Source organism: Myotis brandtii, unplaced genomic scaffold (genome assembly GCF_000412655.1).
Source record: "Myotis brandtii unplaced genomic scaffold, ASM41265v1 scaffold384, whole genome shotgun sequence".
Taxonomy (NCBI): Eukaryota; Metazoa; Chordata; class Mammalia; order Chiroptera; family Vespertilionidae; genus Myotis; species Myotis brandtii.
Window position 1 is genome coordinate 20,239 of NW_005364745.1, and position 16,957 is coordinate 37,195.

General features: G+C 38.0%; 1 long non-coding RNA gene across 1 annotated transcript in view; it reads left to right on the top strand.

The window, feature by feature from the left end:
- Nucleotides 1-726: 726 nt before the first annotated feature.
- LOC106727183 overlaps nucleotides 727-16,957 on the top strand; it is a 147,937-nt gene continuing 131,706 nt past the window's right edge. The window contains exon 1 of the long non-coding RNA XR_001363351.1: nucleotides 727-794. This is a non-coding gene — a long non-coding RNA (uncharacterized LOC106727183). The remainder of the gene's footprint in view (nucleotides 795-16,957) is intronic.

Here is a 16,957-nt window from a genome sequence, read left to right on the forward strand (position 1 = left end):
AGCAGAAAAGAAGACCCATGTTGTGGAAGTTAATAATACTAATTAGAGTGTGTGTCCTGTCCTCCCTGAATGAAGTGATTATTCATAATCCACTCCAAATGAAGGGAACAGTAAGAGGGCTTGCATGTATACTACTAGCATCTAAAATTGGAAAAGAAATATAGATTTGAAATTATAATCTCCTAACAAGGTCTCTCATTAAAAATATGATTATATTGCCCATTTTAATGATTATATCTGGACTGTTTTACTCATCTTTTTCTTTTTTCTTAGAAAAAAATTGTGAACATTTAAGATCTGGAGTTCATGTACAAAGAAATCAAAGCCTTTCTTATGACAACTTGGTAAGTCAGTTTCAGAGGCAGAAAGAAAAATGCGAGCCCTTTGTTCTTAATTTACAGCTACATTTAGTTCAGTGTTTTGTAATTCAACTCCAGTGCTTTCTGAAATGGAAGTAAGTTTATCTCAAAGAGAAATCTTTGTAATCAAGTAAGCATGAGTCACATTGCATATTCTATTTAGAGAGACATAATGTAGGTTCTCATATTCAAGAAATGTTAAATGGCTCCTTTGGTAAAGAAACACAATTAATTTTGCTTACCCCAACAAACACAGTTTTTCTTTTTTTGGTTTAATTCCTCTATTAACATTTCCCAGAGTGCAGCTTGTGACTCTCCAGGGTGTGCAGTGAAGTGTGTTTGTGTAAGAGGTGAAATGGGAATTACCAGAAGACCCATTTTCCATTGTACGGTCCTCACAGGGGAGAGGCATGGAGGAATGGACCAGCTGTTGCAGTGAGTAATAGATATGGAAACAGAATCAATATGCTCTTGGTTTGCATCACCTTTCCATCACTTCGTATGACTCAGTCTGTTTAAAACCATGTTACTGCTGTATCTTCTGAACTTTCATACGGAAATGGTCCAGCCCATGCCTTGTGCTTGGGTAGCAGGGTAGGAATAGTGCACTGGGGAGGTGATGCCTTGTTTAACTTGGCATTGCAACGCACATTTCTGAATTTGCACATTTATCGCATTTATCACTAAGGACCCAGGTGGCTGTCCTCAGTATGAATGAGAACTTGAGCTCAGGTAAAACTGCCTTCCTGCTTCTCCTTTGTTCAAAAGGAACTGATCACAATGTTCTTTTGCAAACGTCTTGTATCATTTGAGTCAGCTATTACTTTCAGGGCAGTAGTTTCAAGAAAGAGACATGAGGACTCAAATATTCATTAGTATAGTAGGAGGCCTGTGTCTTTTAATGTGTTCTTACTTCTTGACGGTGATTTTGATGTGGCTCTTAAGGAAAAAAAAATTGAGTTACTTTTGATGTAGACGCCCACCTCCTGGTTATGAATATGGGTGAGCTGATTTGATCATTATATCAACCTAACTTCACTATGTGAAATCCAAGAGGATGATTAAAATGTTCTAGACAAAACTAAATGTTCCACCTATCTCTAACCATTTAGGAAAAAAAATTTAAAGAACAAGCAAACCCTCAAAAAGACCAAGACAGGAGTCATTTTGTGCACATTTTTTTTTATACATAAACCCAGAAAGATTTTGTAATGTACTGAATGTTTGTGTCACCCTAACACTCATATGTTGAAGCCTGAACCCCCAATGTGTTGATGTTAGGAGGTGGAGATTTAGGAAGGCAATTAGGTCATAATGGCAGGGCCCTCATGACTAGGGTTAATGCTCCTATAATGTAGACCCCAGAGAGCTCCCTTGCTCCTTCTGCCAAGTGAGGACACAGCTAGAAAACAGCCGTCTGTGTGCATAACCCATGGACACAGACAATAGGGTGGTGAAGATCTGGGGCAGGGGCCAGGGGGCAGGCTGGAGGGACTCAATGGGGGGGAGGGAGAAGAGAACATACGTAATACTTTCAATAATAAAGATTTTAAAAAAAGAAAACAGCCATTTATGAACCAGAAAACGGTCCCTCACCAGATATGGGATCTTCTGGATGCCAGGCTCCAGAACAATGAGAAATAAATGTATGTTGTTTATGAGCCCCCCAGTCTATGGTATTCTGTTACAGCAGCCCGAAAGGACTGCGGCAGATTCTGAGGACTATTCTGAGTAAATGAGGAAAAGATCAGGCTGCTTTTTACATTGGCAATAGTGATATCATAACAGATGCCTTCCTTTGGTCACATTCAGGGCCTGTAAATAATTATGATTATATTCATAATCGAGGGAAACCAATATGACTGATTTTATACCCTGTAAATACGCTTGTGTATTAAAGAGACCTGCCGAACGTGATTTGGAATCCAGCACTTACAATTTAAGACTATCAGAAAAAGAGATGTTTTCCTTTAGTTTCCAAGAGAAAAGATGCAGAAAAAATTGTCACCTGACTGGTCGCCATAGGAAAGTTTTATCAATTGCCTGGGTGATCTATTTTAGTGTTATCATGTCAATCAAAATTTCATGGTTAAGAAAAAGAACAGTGAAAAGCTTGCTATTTTGGTGCTGAAAAGAAAAAGGAAATTTCTATGACTTTATTCTATTCTAAGAAGTGATTTACTGTTTGATAATAGAGTATGGGAACTTTATTGTTCCCATTTCCCAATTTCTGCACATTTGAGATAAACTTCCACGCAATGCCTATTGCAGAGCTTTTGCATTAGCTAATGCGCTGTTGACAACTATTGTGCAAAATAGCTGAATTGAACTGCTTAGCGAGCTTTAGGACAGCGTGTTTACTGTTATCCAGCCATAACAGGGGGCTGCATCTTCAATTTTTGGGAACCTGGACAAGCAGTAGACAGAAGACCATTCAAGTTCCTTGATTTGGAATCTTACTAGAATGACTAATTTCTTATATTTCTATTTCTTTTTTGTTTGTTTGCTTGCACATTCATTTCTTAATAGCTTACTTATTCATGTAGTCATTCCACAAATACTTATTTAGGGACTGCTTGTGTGCTAGACTTAAAGACCCAAAGTGGAGAGCATCCTTGACCTCGAGTAGCTTCCAGTCTAGTAGGGAGCAGAGAAATGTGCAGTTACTGTACCACGTGAAAGGTTATGACCGCAGAAATCACAAGGCACTGGGGTAATGCTCCGAAATTAACTCACAGTTCAGACTAGGGAGATCAGCAGAGGATCCTCAGAAGAGGTGAGCATAACCACAAGTAAGCTGAAAGGGACGGTGGAGGAAGGGGTATGGTAAGAGGCAGGAGAGAAGCAAATTAGGAGAGAGGAAGAATAGTTAGGAGGCTGGTACAGTAATCTAGGAGAGAAATGAGCATGAACTGAACTGGAAAGGGGAATGGAAAGGTGAGGTTCCATTCAAACATCCTTGGTGACTAGGGCATGGAGTGGGGACATTGATGAGCAAGCTCAAGAGAAGAAAGGTAACTGAGGTTGCCATGCAGAACATGATCCTGAAATTCCTTTTTTATGACTCCCCCAAAATGGCTTCAGGGATGCTGAGCTCAATCATGGCTTCAAGTTCCTTACAGTTTCCTAATTAGAATGAATTAAATTAATTCAATTCTGTAAACTGATCCAATTCAGTATCCGTGTTTATAAAAGTCCCAGGAAAATGGATCATACACAGAACACAATGGTAATGAAGCTAAGTAGGTAGTGAAACTAAATTATATTTACAATTGCCTTCAGTTAGTTATAAAAAGTCCAGTGGAAGAATGTCTTTTCTTGCTTTGGAGGTCAGAATTTCTATTGCAAAAATATGGTTGATCAAATGATTTATATAACATTGAAATCCACATTAAAAGTTTTCTGTCTGGGCTTACCTAGAGCTCTGGGTATAAAGAATATCTTCACATGAGGCCCTGCACTAAGGAGACTTCCATTTTCACTGAGATAATAGACGGTCAAAGTTTGAATTAGCAACAACCAACAGAATATCTAAGATCAGTACATCCCCCTAGGGAATTTTGTGGTCTATTTTGGACCGATTTCAATCCATGACTTGGTAAAATTCTTTCTCTTACACCATTTATCAAAGAAGCAGGGTGAACGAGAGATCACTGAATTTATTTTTAAACAATGAAAACCTCCCATATCCTTTATTTCATTTGAGTTTTCTTTTGCTTCCAAAATGGACATTAGTATCATATTCTCACAGAATATTACAGAACACTATACTCTAGTCAGAATTTAACAGAAGTATACAAATTACATAGAAAGCTAACTGAAAAAGTTTAAGACAAAGTCATCTATACATATAAAAGCCTAAGTGACTGTCCTACTGTTCGACCATCCGACCATCAGTAGACGCTCAACATAGGAGCTGCCGAGCTGCGGTGACTTGGCAGCTGCGGTTCTTGGGTGACACACCTGGAACCAGAGAGGAGGGAACCTGATTCTGGGGCGCGTCACCCGAGAACCGCCCTCTCACAATCCGGGATGCCTTGAAGGATGTCAGAGAGCTGGTTTTGGCCTTATCCCTGCAGGCTAGGCTGAGGGACCTCACCGATGCACAAATCTGTGCACCAGGCCTCTAGTAAGATATATTGACAATAAGGAGAAGCTGACAAAGGTAACATAGCAAAAGGAAAAATTTAAATATCCCTTTAATGTGCAATTTTATTATGGCTTATTTCTATTGGGCATCTAATTAAAAGCCAGCTCCCATCCAATTGTACATGAGATAGGTGGTTTGCCTTTGGTAATTTTCTCAAGTGCTAAAGCAAGATCACTAAGATGATGGGGAAAGATTTTTTTAAGTTTCTAAATATAAAAAATCTAAAATATTTTCTAAGAGATTCGTTGCTTCTAAGTATTTTTAATGTTCTTCCAGGTCAATTCACACCCACTTTCCAGAAGCCTCTTCCCCACCTCTGCTTTATCCAATGTCGTTACAACCATGAATATCTTTTCTCCTCCCATTTCTCACTCAGAATCCAACAATTTATACAGTCTCACCTTTTCCACATACTTCCTTATTCACTTGTCCACATTTGTTGCTTCTATCACAGAAATCCTTAAACACTTTTTTCTAAGCAACACATTCTGAGTTGTAGAACATCTTGTACCTGATACTCAACTCTGTTGACACAATGTATGTATATATATAATTTCTGCAACTAGTTTCTAAGGTCTTAGATAATAGGATGGTGCTTATTAGGTTTCTCTTTAGACAGACATACAATGTTAGGACTATTGACATGGCTCTGTCCCTTTGGGTACATGGTAGGATTGTACTTCCTCAATCTCTTTAAAGTTAGGCACAACTTTATGACTTGCTTTGGACAATAAAATGTGACAAGCAATGTATGTCATTAAGCTTTGAGAGCCAATTTGTGGTTCACCTCATTGCCATCTCTGTCATGACACCATGGAAGCAGATATGAAGATAGAATCTCCATCAGCTGGCTCCTTGGATCCACTATGATGGTGGAGCTCACTGTTGCACTGTGTCAGATGTGTGCTCTGAGTGAGAAATAAACAGTTCCCTTGACATGCCACTAAGGTTGGAGCATTCTTTGTTTCTGCAGCATAATCTTTCTGATTAAGCATCCCAGATAAGTATCATACCTGTAGAGGAGATCCCGTAAATATTTGTGGAGCGGAGAGTTAAGATCTAGAAATAAGCTTTGAGAGCCAATTTGTGGTTTACCTCATTGCCATCTCTGTCATGACACCATGGAAGCAGATATGAAGATAGAATCTCCATCAGCTGGCTCCTTGGATCCACTATGATGGTGGAGCTCACTGTTGCACTGTGTCAGATGTGTGCTCTGAGTGAGAAATAAACAGTTCCCTTGACATGCCACTAAGGTTGGAGCATTCTTTGTTTCTGCAGCATAATCTTTCTGATTAAGCATCCCAGATAAGTATCATACCTGTAGAGGAGATCCCGTAAATATTTGTGGAGCGGAGAGTTAAGAGTTAACTACACACTATAACTTATAATTCACTTTGGACAAGTCTGAGTGCAACTAGTAAGCATAATCAGGGGCACCAGTAAACAAGTAAAAACAGCAAAAAGATGATTTTGTGCTGACATGCAAAATAAAACTTAATCTCCCTTAGCTCGGGTTGACCTTAGAGCTACTAAGAGAGTCTGGAACAGTCTGAAGTTGCAAATAATTGATGTCTCAATTCCTGGAAGAGTCATTTCTAGGGCCAGTTAGGAAATGGGGAGGAGGTAAGAAAGGAGAAGCTGGAAAGAAGAATGTTTTATAAAGTTGGCAAATCATGTGAGTGAACACACTGAACAGTGGTTTTAAAAAAAAATACTGGTCTTACTTTGACCCAGTCTGAGATGGGCTTATGCATTATGCATACATGTATTATATCCACTTAATAAATACCTATTTTATACAGAAAGAAACAGTGGGAGGCTGGCATGTGTTTTATGAAAATACTTTCAGAAAGATGGCTTGACAAAAAGAAGTGGTGACTTGGTAATTTAATTCTCATAAAAACTGTAAGTAGCACCATCATGACAAGTTTTGTCCTATTTGTAGTCATCTTCATTTTGCATGACATTTTCAAATAAAGCGTGTGTTTGTGCAGGTGTAATTCATGGTGAAGTCCTTAAACATAACATAAAACACTGCAATATCCTTTCAGTTCTCTGCATTTTCATCATACAACTCAGCCAATACTATTTCGCAGATATTCATTGCCAACTTTCTTCTAAGCAATATTCTTAAAGAACTGCTTTAAGAAAAGCACTTTTTTTTTAATGGGCTTACTAATTACAAAGGGGTCTTGTTGGAATGAGGATTCATATCCAATGGGGTGGGAGCTAAGATTCGGTTTCGCTAACGAACTCCAAAGTGATGTCAGTCATGCTGGTGTGGACCACACTTTTGAGGAGCAATACAGTTTCTCATGTTGCCATTGGTCTGGGTCTGCCTCACGATGTTACTTCCCATCTGAGAGGTTAGGGCTCACTGGAGCCAGTAGCCACTGCCTGGGTGCCCTCATCAGGAGATCCTCAGAGCTGCACCCGGTGCTCATCCCGTGCATCTGCATAATTAGCCACATCCAGCACTCACAAATTTGCCCCACCTCACTGGGCCAGGCAAAGGCAAAAATCCCCTACTTGGACAGTTAGCTAAGAGTTCTTCTCTACTCATCGCCAACAGGTGACCCATTGGACTGATGGAGAATATGTGTTGCTGATTCTTGTGGAGAAATATTTGCAGCTCAAACTGCAGCCCATCAGAGAAGGGGAAACAAAGAAACCAGTTGAGGACCCAAAGGAGTGGAGCGCCAAAGGGCACCATTGACTATCTGTCTTCATAGGGACGTGGCAGGGATGCCCTGGAGGGAGCAGCCTGCTCCTGAGGATGGCTGCTCTGATGCTTATACATTCTGCAAAGCAGAGTTGCCTTGTTATTCTGAAACACTGGATAAAAATGATTTGGGATATTTGCATTATAAAAACATTCCAATGTTATGCTTATTAATGAAAATAAGAAAGATCTGCTTGTTATTATAGATGCATTTCTTCTGTCGCAAATTGTTATCACTTCTTTTTGTGATAAAGTTTCTCACTGATACTGTCAAGAATTTAAAGGTATCGTCATTAAAATGTCATCAGACTTTTTGCTGGTATTTCAAGCAGAAAGCCTAATATGAGACCGTATGTTCATGAAAGCCAGGTCATATTTCATATTAAAAATTCATAAAGGTGTGTTTTGAAAACTTTATAAAAGTTTAATATTTAATGTGAGTCCTAGTATTTATATACTGTTTATCTTATCATAATTATATACCAAATATAATGTTTTTCATTAAGCCCCATATACTAGTAAAATCCCCTCTAAAATTTTATCATTTTGTCATTTCTTTGTGTCATATGCTGTCAAACAGTTGGAAAAACGTTATTTGGACTATTTCAGTGACAAGGTTCCTGTTCTCAAGAAGCTCTCATTTTTGTGGGAGGAAAAGAAAGTAATAGTAAATAAATGTGTAAGCAAACGAAAATATCAGAGTTGTAGCTCCCACAAAGATATGTGAAACAGGTTGTTTTGCTGGACAGTAATGGGATGGCTTCTTCCAGTCCCTGATCATGAAGGTCTCTGTTAGGAGGGAACGGTCAGACCTGGGGATCTGAAGACCAAAGAAGAAGCCAGCCACCCTGTAATCAAGAGGAGAGGCAAGATGGCAGAGGGGACAGGCCGTGCAAAGACCCCAAGGCTGGAAGTACTTGGTTTGTCAGGGACAAGAAAGGCCAGTGAGGTTGCAACATTGTAGGCGAGAGGAAGCAGAGAGATGAGCTTGGAAAGGTGAGCAGGCATCTAACAGCAGGGCCCCCGTAGGAATGCAGTGCAAGCATGATCAGAGGCTGAGAGGGCTTCCATTTGGAGCTGGCTGCTCAGAGCTGGTGTTAAATGCCTGCAGCCAGCCTGCGGGCACAGCTCTCAGCTCTGCAGTTTCCTGCTATGTGATATGGGCAAGTTATTTCACTTCTGTGTCTCCATTTCCTCATTTTAAAACATAGAGGGCAATAGCTCCAGCCTTCAGAGGGTTGTTGTGGAAATTAAATGGGTTACCATTTGTAGAGTACTTAGAACCTGGCATGTAGGGGTTTGTATGTGTTTATTCAAGAAAACATCAAGTTGCTTTCTGTTCTTAAACGATTATTCTGCTTCCACAGTGAACAGTATGAGAGACCCAGGGAGACTGAGATTTTGCCATTGCTTGCTGTCTCAACCACTGTCAATTATCCTGTTTCAGGTTACCTATAATTTCAGCAAAAAATAGGACTCACTTGATAAAAATCTTGTGAACCAATTTTTTAAAAAATTTAGAACATAGGTAGCTTATTGCTGACAATTATTTTTTAGTGCAGCTCTCCTAAATTATCTTTTATAAAACATTAAAAAATTAATACTACAGACAAATACTAGTATATCATGTTTTGTGCTCCGATTCTTTGGTTCGGTAAGGGCCAGGAGGAAGGTTTTATCCTTAAGGAACAGAGAGTTTAGTTTAGGAGACAAGAAATAAACAATACTTGCAAAACTCACCACACCCATCCAAAAGATGTGGCTCATTAGAAAAGGAGAAGTGTGCCTGTGGAGTGGGTTGGAGTGTATTGTGGACATTTAATTTCTGCCCGGGGAGGAAAACTAAGGAGATGCAGATAAGCCACCCAAAGCAATTGATTCAAAGTTACATAGCACTGGGGGAACCAGGTCTCAGAAAGAAACAGCTTCCATAAAAGAGTGGGACATTAAGATTTCTTTCCCTTGTTTTTCAAAAAACCTTTTTGCTTCCAAGAAAACAAAATATAGATTAAAATGTGCCCACAAAATACACTACTCACTTCTTACTGCTAAAACAGCCCACGCATTGCATGCATGACTCCGTTATCATCCTGTCCCTGAAACATTTTTGTGTAACACCTTTTTACTCAGGAATTAAAATATTAGGAAGTTTTAACAACATATTATATTTTCTACTATATATTATTAAATTATGTGTAAATACATATATATGTATATATAGTTGTTATATATTATTTAGCTACAACTTTGTAAAATTCAATTAAGAAAAGTAAATATTTCTCTAACAAATTATCATACCTAAGGCAATGATTTCTTTATAGAATTCATTTGGGTAGAGCTCTTGTTTTCCCACTCTGAGAACATACAAATTTTATTTATTTCATCTAAAAGAAGATAGCTCATGATTAACAAAATTCAAAGTATTAAATGTATAATATCATAACTTTCAAAAGTAACAAAATTTTAACAGTTCCTGGAGTACTTTTTGCTTCTATAGCAATAAATATAGACAACTTGGGTTGATAAGTAGTCCTTCAGCAGTCAAAAGGTATTGTTTCATACCCAAACTTACTATACATTTCCCTTATATGAATTTCAGATGTAATAAAATAAATGTTTGTTTCATTTAAGTTGGACAACTCTTTTTTAAAAAAACAACCTTTGAACTATTTCTTTTTGGCAAAAAAAAATAAAGAGTGCTGCAGTATACAATCATTTGTATAAGAAATATACGAAAGACAAATATTTAAGAATATGGCTATCTGGCTGTTAGGAAATGCTAACATATATAAATTATATTGAATAAATAAGACAGAACAATTTGGTTTCCAATTTGTTTTGGGAAGCAAATTAGATATTCTGTGATCATTCAAGAAAAATCTGAGGATAATGCACATTCAGACTTTCTTAAAATCTTTATTTTGATTTTTCTCAAATTCATACACATAAAGCAATTTCTCTTAAAATCTCTTTTCTGCCCCCACTACTTTCTAAACTGCAGAATACTCCCACCCCTCCAAATTCAGCTGGCTCAAGCTCTGGTCTCTCAGTTTAGTGCTGTGTCCTGTATATCGATTTATTCCCCATCCCCTCATGCACTTGGTAGTCTTTTGGCCCAGACCTAAGCACTCACTGGTTCTTCTCCTCAGCATTACCCAGCTTTGCAGAACAAAGACCAATCAACTGGGCAGGATACAGTCCACAGAGTATGACCACTGATTGGAAGAGAGTTTAACTACAAATGTAAATATAAATTAAGGGCAAGTATCTTACTTTTTATTTTATAACATGTATAAACTTTTAATAAAACACATAGAAAACCCTCTTGGAAAAAAATAAGAGTTTTTATTAAATACCTGAGTCCAATCTTATCTCTTAAATAAGATGATAATAGGGAAATATACTTGCAAAATATTCTGCAAATATTAAAGAATTTTTATACAGGCTTCCCTGACCCAAGCTCATGTTTGAGATTTTCAGGAGCCAAGCCTATATACATAGAGTGAAGCCCTGTAAGTGGATTCAAATAAATAAGCTCTGATTCTATTTCACCTTGTCGTGGCTCTTCTCTGTATAGAGTCATCTTTGTAATACATGTAATTGTAATCATTTTAAAGCATTGCAAATTGGAAAATAATTTACATCCTTTTCTAAAAAACATTCCTTTCTAAAAATATATTAACTTTCGAGTATTTCGCTGTCATTGTTAAACATGCAAAGCTTTTTGCATGGACTTTATTTTGGACTCAAATGAAGTATAATCTATGTAAAATCACGTGCCATTATTTTTTTCTGGCTCACAGTAAGTTATTGTTGAGGAGGAGACTGTCTTCCGTATTCAGAGCCTTTCACAGAGTCTCTTAAATAGGGTGGAGGTAAATTATAAACCTCCAGAGGACTAAGTTTAGACTTTGTCAGACCTAAACGTTTGTTGGGTTTTTTTTTTGTTGAGGAGGAGACTGTCTTCCTTATTCACAGCTGTTCACATAGTCTCTTAAATAGGGTAGAGGTAAATTATAAACCTCCAGAGAACTAAGTTTAGACTTTGTAGACCTAAACGTTTGTTGTGTTTGGTTTTATGTGTGTGTGTGTGTGTGTGTGTGTGTGTTAGAGATTCTGATTGTCTTTAGACAAGAATATAAGAAAAGAGTGGTAGAATGAAAACAACAAAAATTCAAGAGCCTTGTGTTCCATAATATACTTAATACACAGGGTGTCCCAAAAATGTATACACACTTTAACAGCCAATAGCTCAATTTTGAAAATGAAATGCATTTTAATAAATACTGCCTTTATAATTATTCAAAGTGTGCATATACATTTTTAGGGACACCCTGTATATTATAGATATATAATGTAATATATAAATAATATGTATAATATATGTCTATAATGTATCTATAACATAGATCTGTCTTTTCTTGAAAAATAGTGTGATTCCCATCCCTTAGGTGAAATTCCTAACAATTTTGTGACGATTATACCCAGTCTGTATCTAACCCTGCCTCTGCCTAAGAGAATCTATAACAATGCATCTTGGACTCATCAAGCTTCACTTAAAACCCTTTAGCACATGTCCCAGTGACTTTCAAAATCCCTGCATGTATCATCTTTCAGATTTAAAAAAATGCTGTTACCTTTACCTCTATGTATAATTTCTTCCATTTCTTAGTTTTCACTTGTATTTTATGAATATGTGGAATGTTTGAATCTTTCCAGTGAACCTTGGTGTTTTTTGAAAGCAGGTGTATGTCTTATTATCTTTATACTAATTCCAAACGCTTTCCCCCACAAGACCCCCATATGTAGCTGGAATGAAGGGGTGGGATGGAGAAGGATGGGGAGGAGGCAGGAGTGTGTGAGGGCACAGAGAGTGGATTGGAGGCCGGCACCTAAAGCGTTGTGTGGCCTTGTTTCTTGAATATGAAGTTCTCCTCTTGGGCTTATCTTCTTGAGCCTGAAGGGCATTGGGAGGCAGTGAAGAATTCTAAACCAGCAAATCACATGACCAAGTATGTATTTTGTGAGGTATAAAAATAAGGAAGCACACTTAAGGGAAGTAGGTCCGTAAAGCACTAGTAATACTTTGTGTAAGAATTCCCAAGAACCAGAATTATGATGGTATAGCAACCCTGGAAAGAGGTATAGGACTGAGAGCTGCTAAGGAGGTAAAAAATAATGCCATTTTTCAAACTGCAGATTACTACCCATTGGTGGACTTTGAAATCAGTTTCGTGGGTCTCACCTAGTATTGTTTGTTTTTATTTGTATTGTTCATTGGGGATCTTCCGTATTTATTTAAATATTAATGAAATGATATTTGATATTTACTTAATGCCTTTACTTTATCATCCTATATAATAAAAGGGTAACATGCAAATTGACCCTAAAGGTGGACAACTGGAAAAGACCGGTTGCTATGATGCGCACTGACCACCAGGGGGCAGATGCTCAACGCAGGAGCTGCCCCCAGGTGGTCAGTGTGCTTCCACAGGGGGAGAGCCATTCAGCCAGAAGCAAGCTCATGGCTGGCCAGTGCAGCAGTGGTGGCAGGAGAGGCAGCACTAAGGATGTCCAACCAGCAGCTTAGGCCTGTGGAGAGCAGGCCTAAGCCATTAGTCGGACATCCCCTGAGGGCTCCCAGGCTGCCAGAGGGATGTCTGACTGCCAGCTTATGCCTGATCCCCCGGAGAGTGGGCCTAAGCTGGCAGCTGGACATCCCCCAAGGAGTCCCGGACTGCAAGAGGGAGCAGGCTGGGCTGAGGGACTCCCCCCCCACCCCACCCTGAGTACACGAATTTTCATGCACCATGCTTCTAGTACATAATAAGGATACACAGTCTTTTATGAAACTCTTTCACTTAGATATGTGTGTTATATGTATTTCTGTGTGTGTGTGCATGCGTGTGCATGTGTAGTAGGTAAGCAGAGTGATTATGTAGAGGGAAGATAGAAATTATGGAAATTAATGAGCATGTGATTTTTTTCTAAGGTGCACTTCTACTTTTTTATTCTCTTCCATTGGGCTGCTCTGAGGAGACTCTCTCTCCTCGGGTAGAGGAAAAGGGAGGGTCTCACCTTCATCTTGAGGATTCTGCTTGATGATCTGAATCAGGTCCACTATCCATTATTCATTACTCATTTTTCTCCAATATTATGCAATTGTTCAGTGAGGAATTTTTCAGTAAGGCATTTTATCTATAAAAATAAATTGTTTTTACAGAAACTGCAGCTATGAATTTGCCCTGGGAGTTTTTTGACTTAAACAAACAAACAAAAGAATTTTAAATGTTACCAAATTGGTCTCCTGTTGAGAGGCGAGAGCATAAGAAAGTTATCAAAAGCCTTCTAAATTTTTCTAGAAGCAATAGAATTCTAAAAAGGTACAATTTAAATGATGTATCAGAAACATATGGATTAAATTTTACTTTATGTATGTGAGAATTTACATGTAATAGGAAGAAATGGTTTTAGCAAAATATCATTTGAGTTTTTCAGGATGATTGATAGTTGGCACAAGGTACAAAGGAATCCCCCTACCTTCCTTGAATATATAAAGAAGTTCTAGCTTCAGACTGTACTGTAGTTCTATCAGAACAGCTATATTGGTGCAAGTTTAGTCTCCAGCTAAAGGTTAACTTCTCATGTGATGGGAACAAACTCTCAAGCACAGATTTCCTTCTTTTCACTTGACCTAGTCTGGGTTGAACTTTATAGTATTGGTGATGGTGTGAGTGCCTGTGGGTGGGGACTGGAAGGGACTAGTCTTTCAGGATAGAGACCCTCAGCTGTGTACATAACTCCCTCTGCTGGTCACTAAACACATGAGTCAAGAATCTTCCATAGAAAATGAAGTTGAAATTTTTTTTTTCCTTACTGCACTAAAATAAGCATTTAATTATAGACTGGGTGTTAAACTTGCTTTCATTTTTCTAAACTCTGGGATAGGACAGCAATATATTCACACACTCTGCAGTATACTAGTAGATGTGTGTGTGTAAATAGATATGAAGTATGGTGATATACACATGTAGCAGAAACACATAAATTCATGAGCAATATGCCCTTCAGAAAATCTTGGGGCCTTCTTTTCTTTTCTGTAAAAAGAAGATGTTTAGACTAGTTAAATGTAATGTTTCTTATAAGGCCTAAAATTCAATGAGTCTGTATATTCCACCAATTATACTTGTATATAAAAATGTTTTAGAAGAAAGACTGGGGATTTTTTTAAAATATATTTTTTATTGATTTCAGAAAGGAAGGGAGGGGGAGAGAGAGATAGAAACATCAATGATGAGAGATAATCATGGATTGGCTGCCTCCTGCACACCCCCTACTGGAGATCAAGCCCACAACCTGTGCATGTGCCCTGACTGGGAATCGAACCGTGACCTCCTGGTTCATAGGTTGACGCTCAACCACTGAGCCATGCCGGCTGGGCAAGACTGGGGAATTTTTGAATTGGCAGAATGATGAAAATCAGGTAAATCTCCTTCTAGGAAATTTCATGAAGTAGACCTTGTTTATGTAGATGCTTATCTAAATTTGGCACCTAATACTAGTACATACATTATCCAAATCCAGACAACTGATAGATATGTTTTCTTGGAGTTCATTTATGTATGTATTTATTTATTTTTGAGTTGGCAAAGCCTTACCTAGAGTTTTGAAAGAGAGAAGAAGTTGGATTTGAGAGGATTGGGGTGAGTATGATGAGTGAGGGAAATCACATCGTTTACAATTTTAGACTTGAAAGGTTACTTGAATGAATGAACACAGTGTTTACCCAGGCTCAGATTAGTGCTGAAGAGTCTTGGTAGGTTTTAGGGGAATGCATGCTCAAAGTAGAATAATGTCGCTGATGTTAAGTCCTTGAAAATGAGTAAGAGTTAGTCAGATAAATAAAGGGAAAGTGAAACTCTAGAAAGGCAACACCATGACCAAAGGCAACGGGATATACAAGAAACATGGAGTAAAGTGGTATTTCCATGTTGAAAGCATCAGTTGTGAGATATGGACTGGTGGCACAAAAGACGTAAAGTTGGTAATTATGCCACACTCTATGCCAAGCTAAGAATATTGAGATTTATTGCATTGCCAGTAGGGATTTTAAACAAATCAGGGGTACAATTAGATGTGAATTTTAAGTGGAGCAACTAAGGTGTGGTATGGAGAGTGTATTTGAAGGTGGCAGGACTAGAAGCAGGGTCTTTCCATAGCCACATAGTGATTATTAAGTTGAGGATCTAGGGCAGAGTAGGAGGGATCGAGGGAAAGGAGGAAATGAAGAATGGAATATTTTGAAACATGAAATCATCAGGATATGTTTAATTGTTTGCTTTTGAAAAGTGATAAAGAAAACCCCCAGAGTTTTGGTTTGAGTAACTGTTACCATTAGGGAAACAATAGGATGGTGGATGAAGGGGGGTGTGATGGGTAAGCACCTGGCCTTAGAAATGTTGAATTTTGTTGCACGTGAATACCTCTATGAGTCTCTTCATTGATGCCATGTTTAAGGACAGGGGGACAGAGACAGAAGTAATTGGTAATTATCATAAAAAAACAGAATAATACCTAAACATAGGATTTGAAGTATTGCATGGAATTGTTTAAATTCAATAGAATTTAAACATTTTTATTTTTTATTTTTTGTCACTACCCAATAAGTTAGCTCATGAAAAGGTCGGGAAAATTATAGGCAAAACATTCAACTTTCATTTTTTCAGTACATGTGAATTTTATGAGCAATTTGCCCCCACTACTTTAATAATAATTAGAATTTAATATCAATTTGGAATTGGAGGGGAAAAATGAGATGTAACAATTATTGTTTTTCCAAAATCAGAGTCATAAAACTCATGCATGAATTATGCAATTAACTAATGCTTTCATAATTAGGTATCTGGTAGACTGACAATGAGAAGAATAAACCGAGCTGAGATAAGAAGGGAGAACATTTCTGAAACAGAGGATTCGGTTGGTTTTGAAGCAGGAAAAAGAAACAAATGGAGGAGAAACGGAGAGGCGGGGGGGGCATTGAAAAAGGACGCAGGTAAAACCAAGGGGTATGGGCTTGATCTGGTAGGCAGTGACTTTTAACATGAAGAGACTTCAACAGATATGGGTGCTTCTGATTTTGACTATGGCATCTGTGTGACGAAGCACTGACGCATGGAGAGGTCATAGAGGGAACAGGTGGGGGCTAAGGTGATAGGAACAGAGGGGGAGCATGATGGAGGAAAATCTATAAAAATGCTGTCTGACTCAATGTTGGCATCTTGGCAGATGGATTTACATGCAGTACTCTGAGGTCTCTACCTTGAGATGAAATAGCCTCTTTATGGTGTACATTTATTTCTCTTTCTTCAAACTTGGCAGTAACACATTTCATCTATTTTTTCTATGAACTAGATGAATGAGCGACATTTTTAATCTTTGTGTTTCTCGTCACTAGAAAAGTAAATTCAAATCATATCCTTGTTATCATTGGTTTTCACATAAAATATTAATTCTGAACTAAATATTCTCAGCATACGTTATTTATTTCTTTTTTATCATTCTTGCCTCCATTAATATCACTGGGGACACTTTTCTTTTGGTTGCAATGATTACATTTATTAATATTTATTTAATGTACAAATGTTCAGAAGTGGCCCTGAGTTCATGTTAGCAATATTGGAACAATTAAGAATGCAAAAACAAAGGAACCCCCCCCCCCACCAC